Source organism: Metopolophium dirhodum, chromosome 1, assembly GCF_019925205.1.
Source record: "Metopolophium dirhodum isolate CAU chromosome 1, ASM1992520v1, whole genome shotgun sequence".
In the NCBI taxonomy this organism is placed as follows: domain Eukaryota; kingdom Metazoa; phylum Arthropoda; class Insecta; order Hemiptera; family Aphididae; genus Metopolophium; species Metopolophium dirhodum.
Genome location: NC_083560.1, coordinates 151,767,052 through 151,774,597, shown reverse-complemented (window position 1 = coordinate 151,774,597; position 7,546 = coordinate 151,767,052). Strand labels below are relative to the sequence as shown.

General features: G+C 27.0%; 1 pseudogene; it reads right to left on the bottom strand.

The window, feature by feature from the left end:
- Positions 1–2,932: 2,932 nt before the first annotated feature.
- Positions 2,933–6,452, bottom strand: LOC132933377 (uncharacterized; annotated as a pseudogene).
- Between the last annotated feature and the right edge of the window lie 1,094 nt (positions 6,453–7,546).

The window sequence follows — 7,546 nt, the reverse complement described above, 5'->3', positions numbered from 1 at the left end:
AAATCAGGTTAGGTTATAGTCAAAATAATTTTTAATTTTGTATAAAAAATATTTGTTTGAAAAATAAATTTAAGAAATTTGAACTTTTAACACTATTGTGGTGAATACTGAATTATGACCATGCTTATTATAATTTTTTTATATCTATGTAATAAACAAACACAAGTTTAATTAGAATAACATTTATTTAAATTCAATATTTTTTTACAAATTTAGAACGATAACTGATAAGTATATTAATATATAGTTTTATTAATAAATTCTAATTATAAAAATAAAGTTTACAATTTACAATGCATATTTTAAAGTAGCATACATTTTACCATTCTCTAGAACTCTAGCCACAGTTGGTGTTGAATCAGGTAATTCATTAATATAACAGCCAATATGATTTGAAATATTTATTTCTTTAGTATTTTCAATTTCATATGCATGGTGATGTGGATGAAAACCAATGCTTGAAATTGGACTGAGTATAAAATAAAGGTTCCTTATTATTTCCCCAAAAATACAGCCATCAAGATTTACATCAATAACCATAAGTAAGCTTTTTTTATAATAAACTCCTTTAAATTTAAGCCAAGAAGCATTAAAACAAACTGGGACTAATTATTGAGGAAACTTGTACAATGGTGCTGGAAACTCAGAATTGACAATAATCTCTTTTCCAGTTCCTAATTTCAATTCATGTTGAAAACCAGTTTTTGAAAGAAGGCGACTAACCATTTGAAGTTGTAATTTATAGGCTAATGTATGACCAAGATTTATGCGACAAGGTATTGCATTTGCCACACCTTTCAAAATCTTATGCTTTGCTTCAAACCGTATACATGATGTTAACTTTATTGGACCATTTTTCAATAACATACGACCATAATGGGTTAAAATATGAAATTTCGGTTTAAAATTGCTTTTTGACAATATGAGATACAGTCTATTATGTTGAGTTACAATAGAATCTAGTAATAAAGCACAATCACTTTGTATTCTACGCGCACAGCATAAATCAACTATCTGTCGTAATAAAATATATAGTTTCCAATTTTGAGAATGTTTTGGGACTAACTCACCTACAATTAAACCAAAATTTCTTACTAGGCATAACATCTCCGATGCTGACATAATAACTACCCCATTATTTAAGTTGTTCTGATTTATTTTTGGAGGACAGTTTTTGCGTTCAGTAACACCGTAGTCAAAAAGAGTTATTCTAGAATTTAGTTGGTTCAAAGTAAAATATTTTTTATCAATAAGATTTTTAATTACTAGTGCCATGTCATAACGTGCCACTCCTTCAGGAATATCGTGCATAAAATCACAAACCATATTTTGTACAACATGAAAATTGGGCACTTTGTTAAATATACATCTTTCATTTAATCCAGAATTAGACACACAGTTTTAAATAATATCGGTTTCATAATTATTTTCATTCCGTATTAAAGTGTCAACTTCGCGTACCATTTTATGAAGATCATGTTTAGAACAACGACAAATTCGGCAACAGTAATTAGCATTAAAACTTTCAACAAAACCCAGAATTGAATTTAGACCTAAATTGTCTCCTAATACCAAACCAAGAGCAAAGAATATTGTAATTTCGACCGAGTCAACTTGTATTGTAATGCCATTGGTTTGAAGATCTTTCAACTCATTGATTAGGGATGAAAACATTATTTCATTTGTCACTTTATTAAATCCTCGATCAGTAGAGTGAAATAAAAATGCAACAAAAATTTTTTCCAAGGCAGACAAATATTCGGGAGGAAATGCTACTACTGAAAAATAAATACATCCCATTTTATGTATTCCAGAATGTGAACCCAATGGGTTACCTAATTGAACAACATCATCATAGTATAAGTAAATAGGGAATACAATTTTGTCTGAAAAATTACGTTTCATTTTTTTCTAAGTGGAACCATCCAAAATGAAATCATGGTTTCATTATTGGACAAGGATTCATTCATAAATTTAGTTGCAGTTTTATAAATATCAGGAAGTTCAAAGAAAGCTTTCAGATTTCTTTTTAACGAAAGAAAATGTCCTTGTACTGGTACCATTAAAAGTCTATCTTCCCCAAGAACAGTTTTTTTTCTTTTGTGTAACCTACAACTATAGTTTTTGGTATGATGAAAAGATCATTTGAAACTAAGTATTTCATGCGAAGGTGCTCAGTTGTAAGATCTAAAAACGGATGTTGAAGAGCATTAAACATTTCTTCAATTTCAAATTTTGTTGAGAAACTACTTAAGTTTAAAAGTGGCATAATCTTTGACTTCAATTCAAGTACTATATCACTAGAAAATAATTCTATGACCCCGTCTATTATTTCTTGCAAAAGCATACTTGTTACAGACGGTTTCATCATAAGTTTACTAATAAAATTTAAGGCACACTTCTTAATAATATTTGTATATTATATTTGTGTTAAAGGCAACAAAAATAAGTCATCAGTGTTTTTAGTCCTTATAAGTTCATCAACAATATGAATATCTTCTAGAACTTCATATGTGTCAATATGGTGATCAGAGGTAGTAATAGTTTCTGACAAATTAAAAAGAGTAGATGTAAATGAAGAAGGTTCAGTATCATTATAGTTATTACCAATAGCTTCACTACCTAAATTATTGTGTAATGCATTATCAGAATTTGATTTTACTAATGGATGACTTCTGTTTAAATGTTGCCTAAAGCTTTTTAAACCTCGAAAGTCTCTACAACATGATTGCTGTTTGCACATATAAAACGACCGAGTTCCCAAGTTATGGTAAATTTCCATGTGCCATATAAGTTTAGAAATATAGTTATGCCTTTAAAGCATAAAAAGCAGTTGTACATTTTGTTACAAATTGTAATTACCTTTGACAAGTTTAATAAATTGAATAAAATAGTATTTCATAAATAATATTAAAAATTGAACATACCAAATTTAAATACTAACAGTTTCGTTCATGGTATTCATTTTACTATTTAAAGAGACAATAACTGAAGATTGACGATCATAAATTGTTTCTAAATTGTACAGCTGTAGTTGTAGAATGATCCACGACTCATAGCATTATTTTGGATAGCAGCAGTGTAATGCTATATATGTTTTGAAACAAGCATCTACGGCTTCCAGTGGACAGCCAAATGTCCAAAATTGATCATCGACTCTGATATAACAGTATTTAATGGAAAATATATCTTTGCCAACCAATACTATAAAAGGCTGAATAGTTGTGCCATACTGTATATATTTTTGAATTCTCTTATCTAATTCAGCTTCAAGTCCTGTCAAATTCTGAAAATCAAAAGAAATATTATGACCTAAGGTTCAAAAATTCTATTGTTACAATTTGAATGAAAAATTTCAAACTAGTTTAAACAAACTTATGATGATAAGAGATTTGTAATTTTTATTATAATTATTATTTTTATTATTTTTAAATACTTAGTACTAAAAAGACAATATAAAATGAAAAAGTATTTGTATACACCTTCAAAAGATAAAATCTTGTGCCGAAGAGGGTGAGATCTAAATTCTAATTACAATTTATATTAATAACAAAGTAGGATCTATAGTACAGAATGAAGACAGACTAGAATTATATTAGATAGATATATGACTGAGGTTTAATTTACAAACAAAACTTTTAAACAACTTAAATGAATTAAAACTATCTAAATTAATTATTAGTTTTTTATATAATGGTGTGCCTTTATTAACTGGACTCTGTTGTCCAACTGTGATTTTAATGTTTTTGAAGGTATTTAAATTGGTATAATTTTATTCCTGGTATTATATCTGGATTCAGATTTATATTTATATTATAAATACTATGTTGTCTTTTTTACACACACTTACAATATATAATGAATTTGTTCAATTAAAATGTAATTAATAAATATAACTTACAGTAACATGAACAACAAAAGCTACAGCTAACTCAACAAGTGACGGTTTCCATGATTTTTTGTTATTTTTGATTTGTGTTTTAGTGGGCACAAGATATGGAATTAGGAGAAGTTTGAGAATATTGCACGTCCTGGTATCTTATATAAGAGTAATAAATAGTTTAAATTGAAACAGTCAAGTACATGTTATGTAAAAATATTATTTTAATTGATGGATTTATATTTATACTCACTTCCGCTGAGTTGTACAGCATCGAGTTGTTTCAATATGTCTTTACCGTAGTTATCCTTCACTGAATTTCTACGTAGACTCAGTAAATTATTTGAAAAATAAGTCCACTTTTTTATAAATGTTGGCCAGTCGTGTAAAAGATTCTTAATGATGGGGTACTCCAAATTAAAATCTTCAAATACCATAAAAACATAAATCTTGAATAAAGTTACTAACTAATTTTGTGCCATGATTTATTATATTTATTTGAAAAATTACCAGAACATATCCTTTTGGGCCACATAAAATAGGCCAGGATTTAAAAATTCCAGACAAATGATGTTTTGAAATGTCAGAACCATGGATTTCTGTTTTCCTTATATCGTAAGTAAGTTTCCAGTGTTTAATAACTTCTTCAAAGTCAGAAGATGAACCTGACTTACTCAACCAGACTTTAGCAGCTTCAATTTCATCTATTATAATCAATGTTATTAATAAATAAAAATGTCTACAAATTAGACATATTTTATAATTGTATTACCAGAAAATGTTATAACTGCAGGTGATATATCATTAGCACATTTAGCTTTTCTTTCACCTTCAATAGCACCTATACTTCTCAAACGACGCGAGACATTCTTCCACCTTTCAACTAATTTCCCTTTGGCATGAGAATTATTTCCACTACTCGATGGTATGAAATATAGTTTCTATATAAGATGCATAGTATAATAGTTTTATTTTTCATAAATATGCTGAAATTAATTTGATAACCAACCTCTTGTTCTTTAGGAAATATTTCAATGATTAAAGATGCGATTTTCCGAAAGTAAAAGTCAGTACCCCTGAAAATTATCAAAATATTACCAAATAAATAATACTACACATTAATTACATAATATTTAATTGGCTATTACTCTACTACTCAGTAATTACTAATTATATTAAAATCAATTCTCAATTGGTAGATTTCTGTTATTTTAAACCTAGGCAATGAAAAACACATTATATTTTTGAATGTATCTATATAAATATTACTTACATCAAGTATTGGTGTTAAAATAAAAATACAGCTAAATAAATAATAAATAATAAATAAAATTAAACTCTGTAAAAAAAACCTAACATTGATCTACACTAAATTTTTGAAACTAGGTACCTACACTGATTTGATTTATTACCTGCTCTTATCTTGAAACAAGTAATTAATTAAAAGTTTAGTCAGGCTATTCTGAGCTTCGTCTGAGAGGTGGCCATTATTGACCTTAGCATCAGTCATAATGAAACGACCAGGGACTGGAACCTTTATGATTTTATCGGTTTCGGTTCTCAAAAATCTAAAATTTCGGTTTCGGTTTTGGTTCGGGTTTCCAAAAATATCAAATTTCGGTTTCGGTTTCGGTTTTGGTTAATACCGGTTTTAACCATAATTATTTTACTTTTGCTTTTTATTTTATTTTTATTAATCAAGTACTGTATACAAAATGAACATATTAAGAACTTAAATTTATTGATAGGTATTTGTAATTAAGTGTACCTATTTAAGAATTTAGGTAATAAAATATCATTACAATATAATATTAACATTAAAACTAAAAAATATACTATTTAATTCAATAATTTACTGGCTGTTAATGGAAGTTTCATTATACCACTAAATTCTAAACATTGTAAGAATTCAAAATAACATTATTAGCATACAATATGTATAAGGTACCAATATTGTAGATGACTAGCAAAACCTAGATAATAATAATATATTAAAAAAATATAATAATAATATATTTAAAAAACAACTAGATATCCACTAGGTACGTACCTATTTTGTTAGTTAATAGTAAATAATATTTAAATTTTAAACTATAAAGTAATAGACAAACATACAAAACATAAATATTATAATTATAATATACTGGTAAGATAATCAACCTTATTATAAATAAATTACTTTATTATAGTATATTATCAATTATAATTAAGGGGAGGGATAGGTACAAAATGAATAAATAATATTATAAAAAATGCTTAAAATAATATTATTAGTTATTAGTTTATTACATTATAATATCAGTCATAATATAGATATATTATCTAAAATATATTATTATATTAGTAAACTAATAATTTACTCTTGAAAATTTTTTTTTTTATAATTTTTTTCAAATAATCTATTTGTTCTAACTAATAATTGGTCTTCCAGGTGTATAGGTGTTATGTTGCATCTATAAGGTGATAATATAAATTTTAAGCATGAAAAAAGGCGCTCGACGCTAACTTGAGTTGCGGGAACAGAAAACACAATTTGTGACAGCTGATAAATTTCCGGATATTTTTTCTTCATTGTCTTCCAACTAAATAAACTCTAATATATTTGTTTTGTGGTTTAATCTCTTTTCATTTAATTAATATGTTTTTAATAAAGTTTCCATTTTTGTTGAAATTGAATTTTGGGTATTTGGTTGGCTTGAAGTTAAACTTGAAATTGAACTGCACTGGTTATCACTTTCCTTCTGTTTCAGAAAATCTTCAAGTATATCTGTATCATAATTATTAGTCAAACTTTCATCAATATTATTTTCAATTTCTATATTTGCATTGTTAGAATCAACTTGACTCGTTTCAAGTTCTTTTCTATGAAACCATATATTTATTAAATGTGTAATAGCAATATTACATTGATCTTCTGTCAGTGTTATGTTAAATCTGGGGTCTAAGAAAATAGCAGCTAGAAGAACTTGGTTGTTCATAATATTTTGTTCCCTAGATCTCAAACACTGTACTAACTTATTAGAAAATACATTGTTCAAGGATTCTGTTTCGATTCTACAAGCAATCCAAGCCCCATAAAAATCAGTAAGAGTCAATTGCTCATATTGTAATTTTTTAGTACACATTTTTGCAGGTAAAAGAGTTTTAAATAATATGTCTACTTGTTGCCACTCAAAATGACTCAACTCAACTCTTCTCAGTTTGGAGTCATTTGGTGCCATATTTTGGATAAATGCTTTTAGATGTTGTAATCTCTCTAGCATGTCAAATGTAGAGTGCCAACGTGTTAAGCAATCCAAAATTGGCAATTTTAATTTATCCTTTTTGATCAAATAAATATAAGTTTGGTTTCGCAGCTTTCTAACTAGTAAGCGAACTTTGTTTAATAATTTATCTATACTGTTGTGCTTCAAGGTATCAATAAAAACTAATTGTAAAGTGTGAGCCACACAGCGAATACCTATAACAAAAATAAACAAAGTTTTGGTTTCAACACTTGAATTATTCATATTATGTTAAGTAGGTAAGTTACTATTAAATTGTATTTATATCAGTTTCTTAGTTTACATTTGTAAAAATATAATTTAGTTAATTTACCATTAAAAATAGAACAATCGCCAAGGTTTGCTAACTCAATTCTATTTAATACATGTTCTGTTTCTTCAT